Here is a 16,413-nt window from a genome sequence, read left to right on the forward strand (position 1 = left end):
AGCTTGCTCAAACTCATGTCCATCGAGTCAGAGATGCCATCCAATCATCTCATCCTCTGTCATCCCCTTCTCCTCCTGCTTTCAATCTTTCCCAGCATCAGGGTCTTTTCCAATGAATCAGTTCTTTGCATCAGGTGGCAAAAGTATTGGAGTTTCAGCTTCAGCATCAGTCCTTACAATGAACATTCAGGACTGATCTCCTTTAGGATGGACTGGTTGGATCTCCTTGCAGTCCAAGGGACTCTCAAGAGTCTTCTCCAACACCACAGTTCAAAAGCATCAGTTCTTCAGCACTCAGCTTTCTTTATGGTTCAACTCTCACATCCATACATGACTACTGGAAAAACCATAGCTTTGACTAGACGGAACTTTGCTGGTAAAACAGCTTTTTAATATGCTGTCTAGGTTGGTCACAGCTTTTCCAAGAAGCAAGTGTCTTTTAATTTCCTGGCTGTAGTCACTATCTTCAGTGATTTTGGAGCCCAAGAAAATAAAGTCTCTCACTGTTTCCATTGCTTCCCCATCTATTTGCCATGAAGCAATGGGACTAGATGCCATGATCTTAGTTTTCTGAATGTTGAGTTTTAACCCAACTTTTTCATTCTCTTCTTTCACTTTCATCAAGAGGCTCTTCAGTTCCTCTTCACTTTCTGCCATAAGGGTGGTGTCATCTGCATATCTGAGGTTATTTATCCCAGCAATCTTGATTCCAGCTTGTGCTTCATCCAGTCCAGCATTTCTCATGATGTGTACTCTGCATGTAAATTAAATAAACAGGATGACAATATACAGCCTTGACATAGTCCTTTCCCAATTTGAAACAGTCCGTTTTCCATGTCCGGTTCTAGCTGTTTCTTCTTGATCTGCACACACATTTCTCAGGAGGTGGGTAAGGTGGTCTGGTATTCCCATCTTTTCAAGAATTTTCCACAGTTTGTTGTCATCCACACAGTCAAAGTTTTTCATGTAGTCAATAAAGCAGAAGTAGCTGTTTTTCTGGAACTCTCTTGCTTATTCCATGATCCAACAGATGTTGGCAACTTGATTTCTGGTTCCTCTGCCTTTTCTAAATCGAGTTTGAACATCTAGAAGTTCTCAGTTCACATACTGTTGAAGCCTGGCTTGGAGAATTTTGAGTGTTACTTTGCTAGCATGCGAGATGAGTACAATTGTGCAGTAATTTGAGCATTGTTTGGTATTGCCTTTCTTTGGATTGGAATGAAAACTGACCTTTTCCAGTCCTGTGGCCACTGCTGAGTTTTCCAAATTTGCTGCCATATTGAATGCAGCACTTTAACAGCATCATACTTTAGGACTTGAAATAGCTCAGCTGGAATTCCATCACCTCCACTAGTTTTGTTCATAATGATCCTTTCTAAGACCTACTTAACTTCACATTCCAGGATGCCTGGCTCTAGGTGAGTGATAACACCATCATGGTTATCTGAGTCATGAAAATCTTTTTTGTATAGCTCTTCTGTGTATTCTTGCCACCTTTTCTTAATATCTTCTATTTCTGTTAAGTCCATACTGGTTCTGTACTCATCATAATCTTGGAGCAAAAAGGATTCAGGTTTCACCATTAAGTGATATATTTTAAAATAGCTTTATTGAGATATAATTCACATGCTACAAAATTAAGCCATATAAAGTACATAATTTAGTGACTTTAGTATATTTGTAGAGATGTGAAATCATTGGCCTATCAGATTGAGGAGGTTCCCTTCAATTTTTCATTTTCTGGGAGATTATTATAATGGATAGATGTTGAATTTTTTCACATGTTTTTCTTGCATCAATTAAAGGACCAAATAGTATTTTTCCTCCATTGTAATAAAGTTAACTACATTAACTGATTTTTAATATTAATCAATCTTCTAGTTCTGGAATAAATACCACTTAGTCATAGTGTATTATGCTTTTTATATATGTATCATTTTTGGTTTGCTAATATTTTGCTAAAATGTTTTGACCCATGCTCATGAAGGATATTGGTCTTGGCTTTCTTTTCTTATAATATCTTGTCTGGCTTTAATATCAGGATACTGCTTCCCTGTAAAATTAGATGTGTTTCTTCTGCTATATTTTCAAAGTGAGTTTATGTTGGGTTGGTGGTATTTCTGCCTTGAATGTTTCATACAATTCACCATTTAAACCATCTCACTGCACAAGTTTATCTGCAGGAAGTTTACTATGAATTAATGTCTTTGATTGATATTCAGGTTCTCTATCAATTTTTGAAATAATTTTTATTGTCTTTCAAGGGGTTTGTCCATTTCATACAGATTGTCAAGTTCATTAATATCAAGTTGTTTATAATACTCTGTTAGTTACCCTTATAATGTGTGTAAGATCTTCGAGATATTTCCTTTTTCATTATTGATATTGGTAATATTTATATCCTTTTGGTTCCTTCATCAATATTGTTGTTCAGTCATTAAGTTATGTCTAATTCTTTGCCACCCAATAGACTGCAGCATGTCAGGCTTCCCTGCTCTTCACTATCTCCCAGAGTTTCCTCAAACTCATGTCCATTGAGTCGATGAAGCCATTCAACCATCTCATCCTCTGTCACCCCTTCTTCTCCTGCCCTCAATCTTTCCCAGCATCACAGTCTTTTCCAATATTATATTAATCTTTTCAAATAATCACCTTTGTTTTAATTGATGTTCATTATTTTTTCTGTTTTTTACATCATTGATTCATTATTTGTTTTCTACTGAGTACGTGTTTAATTTGTTCTTATGTTTCTAGCTTAAGGTAGAAGCTTACATTATTACTTGTCATAGAGTTTTAACCTTTTCTAATGTAAGATATTAAGAACACACAGAAGAACTATACAAAAAAGATCTTCATGACCCAGAAAACCACAGTAGTGTGATCACTCACCTAGAGCCAGACATCCTGGAATGTGAAGTCAAGTGGGCCTTAGGAAGCATCATTAGGAACAAAGCTAGTGAAGGTGATGGAATTCCAGTGGAGCTATTTCAAATCCTAAAAAATGATGCTGTGAAAGTGCTGCACTCAATATGCCAGCAAATTTTGAAAACTCAGCAGTGGCCACAAGACTGGAAAAGGTCAGTTTTCGTTCCAACCCCAAAAAAAGGCAATGTCAAAGAATGTTCAAACTACTGCAGAATTGCACTCATCTCACACTTTCATGCATTGGAGAAGGCAATGGCAACCCACTCCAGTGTTCTTGCCTGGAGAATCCCAGGGACAGGGGAGCCTGGTGGGCTGCCGTCTATGGGGTCGCACATAGTCGGACATGACTGAAGCGACTTAGCAGCAGCAGCAAAGTAATGTTCAAAATTCTCCAAGCCGGGCTTCAACAATATGTGAACCGTGGACTTCCAGATGTTCAAGCTGGATTTAGAAAAGGCAGAGGAACCAGAAATCAAATTGCCAACATCCATTGGACCATCAAAAAAGCAAGAGAGTGACAGAAGAACATCTCAGTCAGTTCAGTTCAGTCACTCAGTCCTGTCTGACTCTTTGCAACCCCATGGACAGCAGCATGCCACTTCTGCTTTATTGACTATGCCAAAGCCTTTGACTGTGTGGATCACAATAAATTGTGGAAAGTTCTTAAAGAGATGGGAATATCAAACCACCTGACCTGTCTCTTGAGAAATCTGTATGTAGGTCAAGAAGCAACAGTTAGAACCAGACATGGAACAACAGACTGGCTCCAAATTGGGAAAGGAGTATGTTAAGGCTGTATATTGTCACCCTGTTTATTTAGCTTATATGCAGAGTACACATCATGAGAAATGTTGGACTGGATGAAGCACAAGCTGGAATCAAGATTGCTGGGAGAAATATCAATAACCTCAGATATGCAGATGACACCACCCTTATGGCAGAAGGCAAAGAAGAACTAAAGAGCCTCTTGAAAGTGAAAGAGGAGAGTGAAAACTTTGGGTTAAAACTCAACATTCGGAAAACTAAGATCATGGCATCCAGTCCCATCACTTCATGGCAAATAGATGAGGAAACAATGGAAACAGTGAGAGATTTTATTTTCTTGGGCTCCAAAATCACTGCAGATGGTGACCTCAGCCATGAAATTAAAAGACGCTTGCTCCTTGGAAGAAAAGCTATGCTGCTGCTGCTGCTGTTGCTAAGTCACTTCAGTCGTGTCCAACTCTGTGTGACCCCATAGACAGCAGCCCACCAGGCTCCGCCATCCCTGGGATTTTCCAGGCAAGAACAATGAAGTGGGTTGCCATTTCCTTCTCCAATGCATGAAAGTGAAAAGTGAGAGTGAAGTCGCTCAGTCGTGTCCAACTCTTCACAACCCCATGGACTGCAGCCTACCAGGCTTCTCTGTCCATGGGATTTTCCAGGCAAGAGTACTGGAGTGGGTTGCCATTGCCTTCTCCGGAAAAGCTATGACCAAGCATATTAAAAAGACAGCATATTAAATAGCAGAGACATTACTTTGCTGATAAAGGTCCATCTAGTCAAAGCTATGGTTTTTCCAGTAGTCATGTATGCATGTGAGAGTTGGACTATGAAGAAAGCTGAGTGCTGAAGAACTGATGCTTTTGAACTGTGGTGTTGGAGAAGACTCTTGAGAGTCCCTTGGACTGCAAGGAGATCCAACCAGTCCATCCTAAAGGAGATCAGTCCTGAATATTCATTGTAAGGACTGATGCTGAAGCTGAAACTCCAATACTTTGGCCACCTCCAATACTTTGACCACCAATGAAGAACTGACTCATTGAAAAAGACTCTTGATGCTAGGAAATTTTGAAGGTGGGAGAAGGGGATGACAGAGGATGAGATGGTTGGATGGCATCACCGACTCGATGGACATGGCTTGAGTAAGCTCTGGGAGCTGGTGATGGACAGGGAGGCCTGGTGTGCTACAGTCCATGGGGTCACAAAGAGTTAGACACAACTGAGTGACTGAACTGAATGTAAGCTTTTAAACCTATATATTTGCCTTTATTACATTTCACAGATTTTACACGATAATATCAATTTTCTTTTTATTTAGTCCAAAATATTTTCTAACTTCCATATGATTTCTTCTTTGAATCATGTATTATTTAGAAGTATGCTGCTTAATTTCCAAACATTTGGGGATTTTTCAGATATTTTTCCATTACTTATTTCTAATTTAATTCCTTGTGATCAGAGGACATACTACATATGATTTCAATCATTTTAAATTTCTAGAGAATTATTTAACAGCTGGACATATGGTCTATCTTGGTAAATGTTCCTTGTGTACTAGAAAAGAATGTGTATTTTGCATTTGTTGAGTGGAGTGTCCAATAAATGTCAGTTAGTCCAAGTTGTTTAGAATGTTTAAAAATCCATGTCTCTCATTATTCTCTGACTGATTTGTCAATTATGAAAAGGCATGCTGATATCTGCAACTATAATAATAGATTTGTTTTTTCTCTTTGCAGATTTGTCTGTTTCTTCATGCATTTTGAAGTCAGTTATCCTGTGTTTACACACTTAATATTATTATGCCTTCTTAATTAATTGATCCCTTTAATCATTGTGAAATATCCCTGTTAATCCTTCATAATATTTCTTATTCTGAAGCCTATTTTTTCTAGATAACTAATATAGCTAAAACAGCCTTATGTTTTCCCAACCTTTTCCTTTTGTGTCTTTATACTTAAATATAATTCTTATAGATCACATATAGTAGGGGTTTTTACTATCCTAGGACTTCCCTGGTGGCTCAGACAGTAAAGCGTCTGCCTACAATGCAGGAGACCGGGTTTCAATCCCTGGGTGGGGAAGATGCCCTGGAGAAGGAAATGGCACCCCACTCCAGTATTCTTGCCTGGAAAATCCCATGGACGGAGGAGCCTGGTAGGCTACAGTCCATGGGGTCACAAAGAGTTGGACACGAGCGACTTCACTTTACTATCCTAACAATGTCTAATTTTTTACTATAGAATTGAGACCATTTATATTTGATGAAATTAATGATATGATTTTATTTAAATCTGTCATTTTGCCATCATTTTGCTATTTGTCTCATCTATTCTTTGTGTTTTCCTCCAGTTTTCTTTCTTCTGGATTGGCTCAGTGTCTTTTAATTCTATTTTATCACCTCTATTGGTTTGTTGGCTATATTTTTATTTTTCAAGGCTCATCTAGGGTTTACAATATGCATCCTTATTTATGTTTACCTTGAAATAACATCCTATACTATCTCATATGTAATGTAAGACTATTGCAATAATGTACTTTTATCTCTTATCCCGTTCTTTGTGCTAATGTTGTCACACAGTTTGCTTTTTCACGTTAAAATTCCCGCAACATATTCTTATTGTTTTTGCTTTAAGTGATCAATTATGTTTTAAGAAATTTTTAAATGATAAAAATGTTCTTAATATCTATCCACATATTTACCATTTTTAGAGCTCTTCATTCCTTTGTATAGATCCATATTTTCATCTGGTATCACTTTCCTTCTGCCTGAAGAACTACGCATCTTGTAGTTCCGGTTTGTCGGCCACAAAATCCCACAGGTTTTCTTTGTCTGAAAAAATTTTTATTGTATATTTCATGTTTGAAAGGTCTAGAATTCTATATTGACAAACTTACTTTTTCCCCACACTTAAAAGATACACTACCATCTTTGACTTGCAAGTTTCTGAAGAAAAGTCAGCCGTAATTCTTTTGTTCTTTTGTACATAATGTGCCATCTCCCCCCTGTATCTACTTTTTAAGACTTTCCTCAGAATCAGTTGCTGTCTGTGGTTTGATTAGGAGGTCCTTGGTGCAGCTTTCTTAGTATGTATCCTGCTTTTGTGTATTCATAGACCCCCTCAGATCTTAGTTGATATTTTTCATAAAATTTGGAAAATATTTGGTCATTATGCTTTCATATATTATTTTTGTTCTTTTTTCCTCTCTCTCTTTCTCTTCTAAAGACTCCAGTTTGCATGTTAGTCGATATGCTAGTTCCCCACAAGTCTGTTTTTTAATTTAAAAAAAAAATTCTTTGGCCACACACCTTGTGGGGTCTTATTTCCCCAATCAGGGATCAAACCCTGGTCCATGGCAGTGAAAGCATGGAGTACTAACCACTGGACTGTCAAGGAATTCCCTGCTGTTCTTTTTAAAATCTCTCTGTGTAAGCTTCATTGCAGTTAGGTTTTACTGCAATGCCTTCAAGAGGTTATATTGCTTTATCTTCAACTTTATTTTTTATTTCAAGTATTCTGCTGTTAATTCCTTTATCAAGCAAATTTTTCATTTCAGATAAAAGTTCCCTTTACTTTCTCTTTATATTTCCCTTTTCTCATCATGTCTGTATTTTCCATTTAATAACTGATTGCTGTGTTAAGTTGCTCAGTCATGTTCGATTCTGCGACCCCATGGACTGTATAATCCGCCAAGCTCCTCTATCCATGGAATTTTCCAGGCAAGAATACTGAAGTGAATTGCCATTCCCTTCTCCAGGGGATCTTCCCAACCCAGGGATCGAATCCAGGTCTCTTGCATTGTAGATGGATTTTTTACCATCTGAGCCACCAGAGAAGCCCCAATAACTGATTGTATTGAGTGCATTTATAATACCTGTTTCCATGTCTTTGTCTACTAGCTTTATAACCTCTGTCATTTGGGGGCTTGTTCATGTTGACTGATTGTTCTCCAGGCTTTAGATCACATTTTCCTGCTTTTTTGCATGTCCAGTCACTTTTTATCAGATGCCAAATATTATGAAGGGAGTACATCAAGGCTGTATATTGTCACCCTGCTTATTTAACTTCTATGCAGAGTACATCATGCAAAATGCTGGGCTGGATGAAGCATAAGTTAGAATCAAAATTGACAGGAGAAATATCAATAACCTCAGATATGGAGATGACACCATCCTTGTGGCAGAAGGCAAAGAAGAAGTGAAGAGCCTCTTGATGAAAGTGAAAGAGGAAAGTGAAAAAGTTTGGCTTAAAACTCAGTATTCAGAAAACTAAGATCATGGCATCTAGTCCCATCACTTCATGACAAATAGATGGGGAAACAATGGAAACAGAGAGAGACTTTATTTTGGGGGGGCTCCAAAATCACTGCAGATCATGACTGCAGCCATGAAATTAAAAGACACTTGCTCCTTGGAAGAAAAGCTATGACCAACCTAGACAGCATATTAAAAAGCAAAGATGTTACTGTGCCAACAAAGTTCCATCTAGTCAAAGCTATGGTTTTTCCAGTTGTCATGTATGCATGTGAGAGTTGGACTATGAAGAAAGCTGAGTGCTGAAGAACTGATGCTTTTGAACTGTGGTATTAGAGAAGACTCTTGAGAGTCTCTTGGACTGCAAGGAGATCAAACCAGTCAATCTTAAAGGAAATCAGTCCTGAATATTCATTGTAAGGACTGATGCTGAAGCTGAAACTCCAATACTTTGGCCACCTGCTGCAAAGAACTGATTCATTGGAAAAGACCCTGATGCTGGGAAAGATTGAAAGCAGGAGAAGAAGGGGATGACAGAGGATGGGATGGTTGGATGCCATCACCAACTTGATGGACATGAATTTGGGTAAACTCTGAGAGTTGGTGATGGACAGGGAAGCCTGGCATGCTGCAGTCCATGGGGTTGCAAAGAATCGAACACAACTGAGCAACTGAACTGAATTGAAATATTGTATTTTTCTTTGTTAAGAGTTAGATTTTGTTTAATTCCTTTTAAAAATGTTGACCACTGCTCTGACAGAAAATTAAGTCTCTTGCAGATTAGTTTCATTTGCTTGATGCTTATTTTTAAACCTTTTGCTATGAGTCTAGATTATCCTTTATGGCTATTTTAGCCCCACCATTAACACCCAAGTCTTACAAGATTCCAAGTCTTACAAGGTCTTTAGGTTCCTACTAAATGTTCCATGTGTGGAATGGGGTCTTTCTGCTCTGACTGGTAAAAACTTAAATTATTCCTGGTCCTATGTGATCTCTAGGAATTGTTCAATCTACATGTACAGAAAAACTCTTCTTTTGCCAGAAATCTCACCCTACAGTTATGCAGATTTGTATTCAACCAACGACTCCAGGGAACCCATATGCACATTTCCGGAGCTCTTTCTTAGCATAAGTCCTTCCCTTCCTATAGTCTGTGTCTCACAAATTCTATCTGCATCAACCCACCTAAATTCTAACCTCTGTCGTCTCAACTCATCAAATGTAGGGTTCTGTTTTGTTCTCACTCCATGCACCCTTGTCCAGAAATAACCTGGAAGGAGAAGACCACCACAGTCACTGGATGCACATCATTTGCTTTCCTTCTCAGAAATCAGAGTAGCATGCTGCCTATATAGCCGGATGTTTGAAAACATATATTTTGTCCAACTTTCTAGTTGTTTTGAGTGGTAGATTAAGCAGGGATCCTAATAACCTCCATGACTGGGAGTGAGAGGTATGTAAATGTTTTTGTTTGAAAAAAAACACTATATATTTTAAATCAATTATTTGTATAGTAATTCCATATAGCATAAGATGGGACCAAAAATACAACTGCTCACCTGTAAATCAAATGATATAAATCAACTAATATTTGAAGAAATTGTAAAAAATCTTTGCACATGTAATAAATGAACGTGGAGTTGGTACTTTACTGCCAAAATATAATGAAACCTGTCAAGAAATCTAAAAGTCATTTGTATCTGAATAATACAATAACTAGTTTTAAGGAAATAAGCAGTTTTTTTTTCAGCACTTCATTTGATAGTATTCAATGACCTAATGTTTTCTGCTCTTGGGAAGTTTTTCTGACCAAATAACCTCTGCTCTGTTTACTTGTTTTCACTTCTCTGAAATGTAAAGATGAATTTCACACTAAGGTACCAAACATAGGATTGCCTATGACACTGGATGTCTTTCTAGAAAATATAAGAGTCCTCCAAACTTCAAGACTCACAATAGTTAAGAAAAAACATTCTACGCTACGTCTTTATTTTTATTGGAGATTGAGATTCTTCTCCCCAGTCCTCTTTGCCCCGCAATCCTTCAACAAAACCAATACCATCACTACCATACAACTAGTCCCCGCTTGCACATAGGTTAATTTACAAACTCTTTTTTTATAACACTAGTTGCTTAGAACTTGGAATGCATTTTTAGACAGGTTAGAGACTTTTTTGAGATGCTTTGGTATATGTTACAGGTTCTGTACAGGATCCAGACCAACTCAGAGAGAAATCTTTTTTAGAGAGAAAACAACTAAGCCCGTTCACAATATAACTTAATGATTATGGAGTCTATCTATCCTCCGTTTCCCACAAATACTGAAGTACTGCCTCGTGAATCTGCCTGCCACTACAGGGGACACTGGTTCCATCCCTGGTCTGGGAAGGTTCCACATGCCTTGGAGCTACTAAGCCTGTGCACCACAACTGCTGAGCCCACGTGCCGCAACTTCTGAAGCCTGCTGACCCTAGAGCCCATGCTCTGCAACAAGAGAAGCCACCACAATGAGAAACCCGCACCCCACAACTGGAGAGTCGTCCCCACTCACTGCAACTAGAGAAAGCCCGTGTGCAGCAACCAAGACCTAGTGCAGCCAAATATAAAACTGAAAAAAAGGAAAGAAGTGGATAACATGAAGGAGCCAAAACCCTTGTCAAGTTTCTAATTTAAAAATCTCATTATTGATTATTGACTCTATGTTACCCTATGTAATTCTCACGAATCTGCAAGACAGGTATCTGTATTCCTACTTTTAGGATAAGGAAAGTAAACCTTTGTTGGTGGTGGTGTTCAGTTGCTAAGTTGTGTCCAACTCTTTGTGGCCCCATGAACTGCAGCATGCCAGGACTTCCTGTCCTTCACTGTCTCCCAGAGTTTGCTCAAATTCATGTCCATTGAATTGTAAGCCTTAGAAAGGTTAAATACGGTGTACAAGGTCACATAAGAAGTTATAGAGGTAGGGCCAAAATCCAAACCCAGATTCATTTAACAGCCAAAACTGTGTTCTTAATCGCACTTACTTTGCAAGTCCAAGTTTGTCTTTTCACGGGTACAACTCTCCAACATCCACAATCCTTTCAAGTGAAACCATAAACTCTCAAAGGAGAATGGATGTGAGATTGGATAAAACAGGAATAAAACTAACCCTGCAATCTAAGTTCGTTCTGGGTTCATGAACTCTTTCTTTCTTTTTCTTTCCTTCCTTCCTTCTTCCTTTTTCTCAACTATAATTGACACACAACATTATATTAGTTTCAACATCATAATGATCTGATATTTGTATATACTGCAAACTGATCACAGTAAGTCTAGTTAACATCTATCACCACACAGTTACACATTTTTTTCTCTAGTGATTAGAATTTCTAAGATATATTCTCTTACAACTGTCAAAGATGCAATACAGTATTACTCACCATGCTGTACATTACATCCCCATGGCTTCTTTCTTTCACAACTGGAAGTTTGTAGCTTTTGATCCTTAATTTCACCTAACCCTAACCCTAACCCCTAACCCCTTACCCTCTTCCACCCCCAACCCCCACTTATGGCAACCACCAAGCTGTTATCTGTATCATGAGCTTGGTTTTGTTTTGTTTTTAGATTCCACATATTAGTGAGATCATATGGTATTTCTCTCTGTGTATGACTTATTCTCTTAGCATAATGCCCTCAAGATCCATCCATGGTGTTGCAAATGGTAAGATTTCCTTCTCTTTTATTGCTGAGTAATACATATTCATCCATCAAGGAACACTTGGGTTGTTTCCATATGTTGGCTATTGTAAATAATGCTACAATGAACATGAAAATGTATATATCTTTTCAAGTTAGTGTTTTCATTTTCTTCAAATACCCAGAGGTGGAACTGCTGGATCATACGGTAGTTCTGCTTTTGCCCGTGGAACCTCCATGCTGTTTTCCATAGTGGCTGTACCAATTTACATCCCCAACAAGAGTGCACAGTGGTTCCCTTTCTCCACATCCTTGCCAACCCTTCTTTTTCATAACAGCCCTTCTAAAGTGTGAGGTGATATCTCACTGTGGTTTTGACTTGGATTCCCCTGATGATTAATGGTGGAGAGCATCTTCTCATGTACCTGCTGACAATCAGTATGTCTTCTTTGGGAAAATGTCTATTCAGATTCTCTGCCCATTTTTTAATCTTTTTTTTTTTTGCTATTTAATTGCTTTGGTATTTCAGATATTAAAAGTCTTTACCAAATACATGATTTGCAAATATTGTCTCCCACTTAGTAGGTTGCCTTTTCATGGTATTGATGGTTTCCTCTGCTGTTTGGAAGCTTTATAGTTTCACGTAGTCCCACTTGTTTAATTTTGCTTTTGTTGCCTTTCGTTTTGGTTTCAGATTTTAAAAATTATCACCAAGACCAATGTCTTATTACCTATGTTTTCTTCTGGGAATTTTATAGTTTTGGGTTACTATTCAAGTCTTTAACCCATTTTTGAGTTACTTTTTATGTGTGATGTAAGACAGTGGTCCAGTGTCATTATTTTGCAAGAAGCTGTCCAGTGTTCTCAATACCATTTATTGAAGAGATTGTCCTTACCCCATCATATATTCCTGGTTCCTTCGTCATAGATTGTCTGGGTTTATTTCTAGACTCTATTCTGTCCCATTGATCTATTCACCTGATTTAATACCACTACCATACTGTCTTGATTACTATAGGTTTTTGATACAGTTTGAAATCAAAGGGCATGATAACCCAAGCTTTGTTCTTTCTCAAGATTCTTTGATTATACAGGGTCTTTAGATCCTCTTTATTCCTTTTTCTTGCCTAATTGCTCAGGCCAAGACTTCCACTACTATGTTAAATAAAAGTGGCAAGATGGGCATCTTTGCTTGTTCCTGATCTTACAGAAAAGATTTTCAGCTTTTCACCATTGAACAGGGTATTATTAATAGCTGTGGGCTTGTTATATATGGCCTTGATTACATTCCTTCTATGCCCATTTTGCTGAGAGTTTTTATTATAAATGGATGTTAAATTCTGTCAAATGTTTTTTTGCTATCTATTGAAATAATCATATTCTTTTTAACATTAATATTGTTGATGTGGTATGTCACACTGATTGATTTGTGGATGTTGAGCCATTCTTGTACCCTTGGAATAAATTCCACTTGATCATGGTGTTAATCATCTTTCTATAGAAAAGAAAGGTTAAGCTTGCTCCTTCCTTCATAACACAGAAATCACTGTGCAATAATTCCCTTGGCATCTTATCTGCTTCCCAACCTACAAACACATCTACTTGCATATTACTCTAATCTTTCGAATTTTTTAATTCATTTATTGCATACCCTACCCTCATGAGCAAAGACATTCCTCCTCTTATTCAAAGCTTATTTCTGTAAATGTGCTCAAAACACTCCATGACCTCTGTGAAACTCTCCATCTCCAAGTTTACTATTTCTTGCTTATATATTCCACTCATCCATCTTTACTTACTCCTTCCTGCAATTCACAAGCATTTTTTTAAATCCCTTTTCAATTCTATATTTTCTTCTAACGATCTCCATGAATCTTTCTCCTTCAATTCAGAGAAAAGCTTTTAAAAACAACAATATGCATTTCATTTACTCCATTTTCCATCTCTCATAAGTCGACTCCCTGAAATCTGGTTCCAGTGCCACCGCTCCATCAAAATTATTCCATTACGATCTCCTATGACTTTCCAGATAACAAATCTAATTAATGCTTTTGCGTATTTATTTTTGTGAATTTTTGCAGCATTTGGCCCTTCCCCATTCATCTTTCATGAAATTTTCTTCATCACTGGCTTCCATGACACTGTTCTTCCCTGTTCTCTAATCTTCTGCAGTGCCCCCTCACAGACTTTTTCATGGGATCTGCTTTCATGTCCAGTTCCTTGAACACTGCTGTTCCCCAGGGTTCTGTCTTGGCTGTCTTTTCTTACTCTAAATTCTCTCTGAGTGATTTCATCTATATTCATTCTTTCAGCTGCAACCACAGATGCTGAAATCACAATAGTAAACAGGCTTGTCCTAGTCTTTAAGTGAATAATCACATGCATAATATCACTGCCACTGTGATAAGTGCCTTGAAGGAGAAGACGACTCTTTTTGAGTGAAAGCAGGGGAGCTCAACTAAACTGCAAGCACACTGGAGGTTTCTATGAGAAGGTCAGGTTAAGCTGACCAAAGAACAAAATGGAGGGACATGTTCCAAGCTGAGAAAAGACCGTGCCAGGTGGCCTGAGGTGGAAAAGGTTCATTCTGAAGATAGGCTTTTACACAAAGTGTGTAAGGCTACAGAAGTTAGCACTTATCACACATTTGGATAAAAGCAGGTTATCAGAAGTGGTGGAAGAGCTGAGCGGGTGGAAGGAAGAAGATAAGCCTGATATATGCTGATACGCAGAGGCCAGACGGGGAAGAGCATTTTCTGACACACTGCGGAGGTTAAAAGTTAAAGTTAGTGTTGGCGAGCAGCCTTTGAAAGATTTCATCTGGTGGCCGCAGATGAAACAGAGGAACTTAGTGTCAGGGAAACAAGTTTGAAGTTATTAAAATAGCAGGGGTAAAATGAGCATCTGTAAAACAGTGGCAGTTGAAATGGGAATGAGAGAAAAGAGTTAAGAAATGTGCAAATCGAAGAGACTAACACAATGAGGGCAGATTGGATTGGCAGGTCAGGGGGAGACAGAGGAAGCCAGAAAAGACCATTCCTACTGAATGGGACTACAAGGAGAGAAACTTTCTATATACCAGGCTCAGTTCCAGGGCCTGAGGACACAGTGTGAATAAAATGTGCAAAATCTTTGCATTCATGGAAATCACATTCTAGTGGCTAATTTACCTCTTGTCCTTGAATTTCAGTATAAAAGGTCATTTTTAAATGGGGGAGTAAAAAAAATGGGGCACTACATTTTTAGATTTTAAAAAAAGCAATAAAGTTTCTTTTAAAAACCTCCATCTATTCCGTTGGTATCCAATTATCCAAGGCAGAGGAAGGCCACACAGGTCAGGGCTGCACTGCAGACTATTCAGTGCCAACTGATAGTTGGGACTGACAGCGGGCGGGTTTGTTAAACAGGAGAAAACATCTCTAAGGCTTGAAACCTGGGATCTTCATAATTTATAGTGGCAGAATTAAAGCTAAACAGGGATGGCCCAATTTGTTCCTCTTCCAAGAATGACACAAAATATTTGTTGCAGAACCAAAATCTTGATTTTTACATCTTCATTCTACTGTAGGAATTGAGATGAAGGTCCATACCAGAATCCCATCCTTCATTGCCCTTGTTGTTGTTTAATCACTAAGTCGTGTCTGACTCTTTGTGACCCCATGAACTGCAGCACACCGGGCTTCCTAGTCCTTCATTATCTCCTGGAGTTTGCTCAAACCACGTCCACTGATTCAGAGATGCCATTCAACCATCCATACATGACTACTGGAAAAACCTCAGCTTTGACTATACGGACCTTTGTAGGCAAAGTGATATCTCTGCTTTTTAATACTCTGTCTAGGTTTGTCATAGCTTTTCTTCCAAGAAGCAAGTGTCTTTTAATTTCATGACTGCAGTCACCATCAACAGTAATTTGGGAGCCCAAGAAAATAAACTCTGTCACTGCTTCCATTTTTTCCCCTTCTATTTGTTTGCCATGAAGTGATGGGACCAGATGCCATGATCTTAGTTTTTTTAATGCTGAGTTTCAAGCCAGCTTTTTCACTCTCTTCTTTCACCATCATCAAGAGCCTCTTTAGTTCCTCTTCACTTTCTACCATTAGAATGGCATATCTGAGGTTGTTGATATTTCTCCTGCCAATCTTGACTCCAGCTTGTGATTCATCCAACTCAGGATTTTGCGTGATGTACTCTGCTCGTAAGTTAAATAAGCAGGGTGACAATATACAGCCTGTCATACTCCTTTCCCAATTCTGAACCAGTCTGTTGTTCCATGTCCAGTTCTAACTGTTGCTTCTTGACCTGCATACAGGTTTCTCAGGGGACAGGTAATGTGGTCTGGTACTCCCATCTCTTTAAGAATTTTCCAGTTTGTTGTGATTCACACAGTCAAAGGCTTTAGTATAGTCAATGAAACAAAAGTAGTTATTTTTCTAAAATTCCTTTGCTTTCTCCATGATCCAGTGAATGCAAGCAACTTGTTCTCTGGTTCATCTGCCTTTTCTAAACCCAGCTTATACATCTGGAAACTCCCAGTTCACGTACTGCTGAAGTCTAGCTTGAAGGACTTTGAGCATAACCTTGCTAGCATGTGAAATGAGCACAGTTGTATGGTAGCTTGAACATTCTTGCCCTTGCTACCAATTAACCCTTGCAATATGAGGCATGGAAGTTATTATATGACTTACTGTGTTAACTTCTTTGTCCAAAAACCAGGTCATCCTAGCAAAATTTGTGTAGTAACAACCCCCAGAATCCTATGAAGAAGGTGACCCACCAGTAATCATGAGGTAAGT

At 38.3% G+C, this 16,413-nt stretch overlaps 1 protein-coding gene across 4 annotated transcripts in view; it reads right to left on the reverse strand.

Moving 5' to 3' along the window:
* The window catches only part of RGL1 (ral guanine nucleotide dissociation stimulator like 1), a 277,622-nt gene that overhangs the window by 190,588 nt on the left and 70,621 nt on the right, over nucleotides 1–16,413 (reverse strand). Inside the window, exon 1 of one of the 4 annotated variants that reach the window (XM_086343424.1) lies at nucleotides 6,388–6,517. The exons of 2 other annotated variants lie outside the window; for them this stretch is intronic. The gene's annotated coding sequence lies outside the window, so the exon portion shown is untranslated. Of the gene's footprint in view, nucleotides 1–6,387; nucleotides 6,518–16,413 lie in introns of those variants that run through there. One more of the 4 variants, XM_086343420.1, reaches the window with a different exon arrangement.

Source organism: Bos grunniens, chromosome 16 (assembly GCF_055505025.1).
Source record: "Bos grunniens cultivar Pamir isolate PY7600 chromosome 16, Bosgru_T2T1.0, whole genome shotgun sequence".
NCBI lineage: Eukaryota > Metazoa > Chordata > Mammalia > Artiodactyla > Bovidae > Bos > Bos grunniens.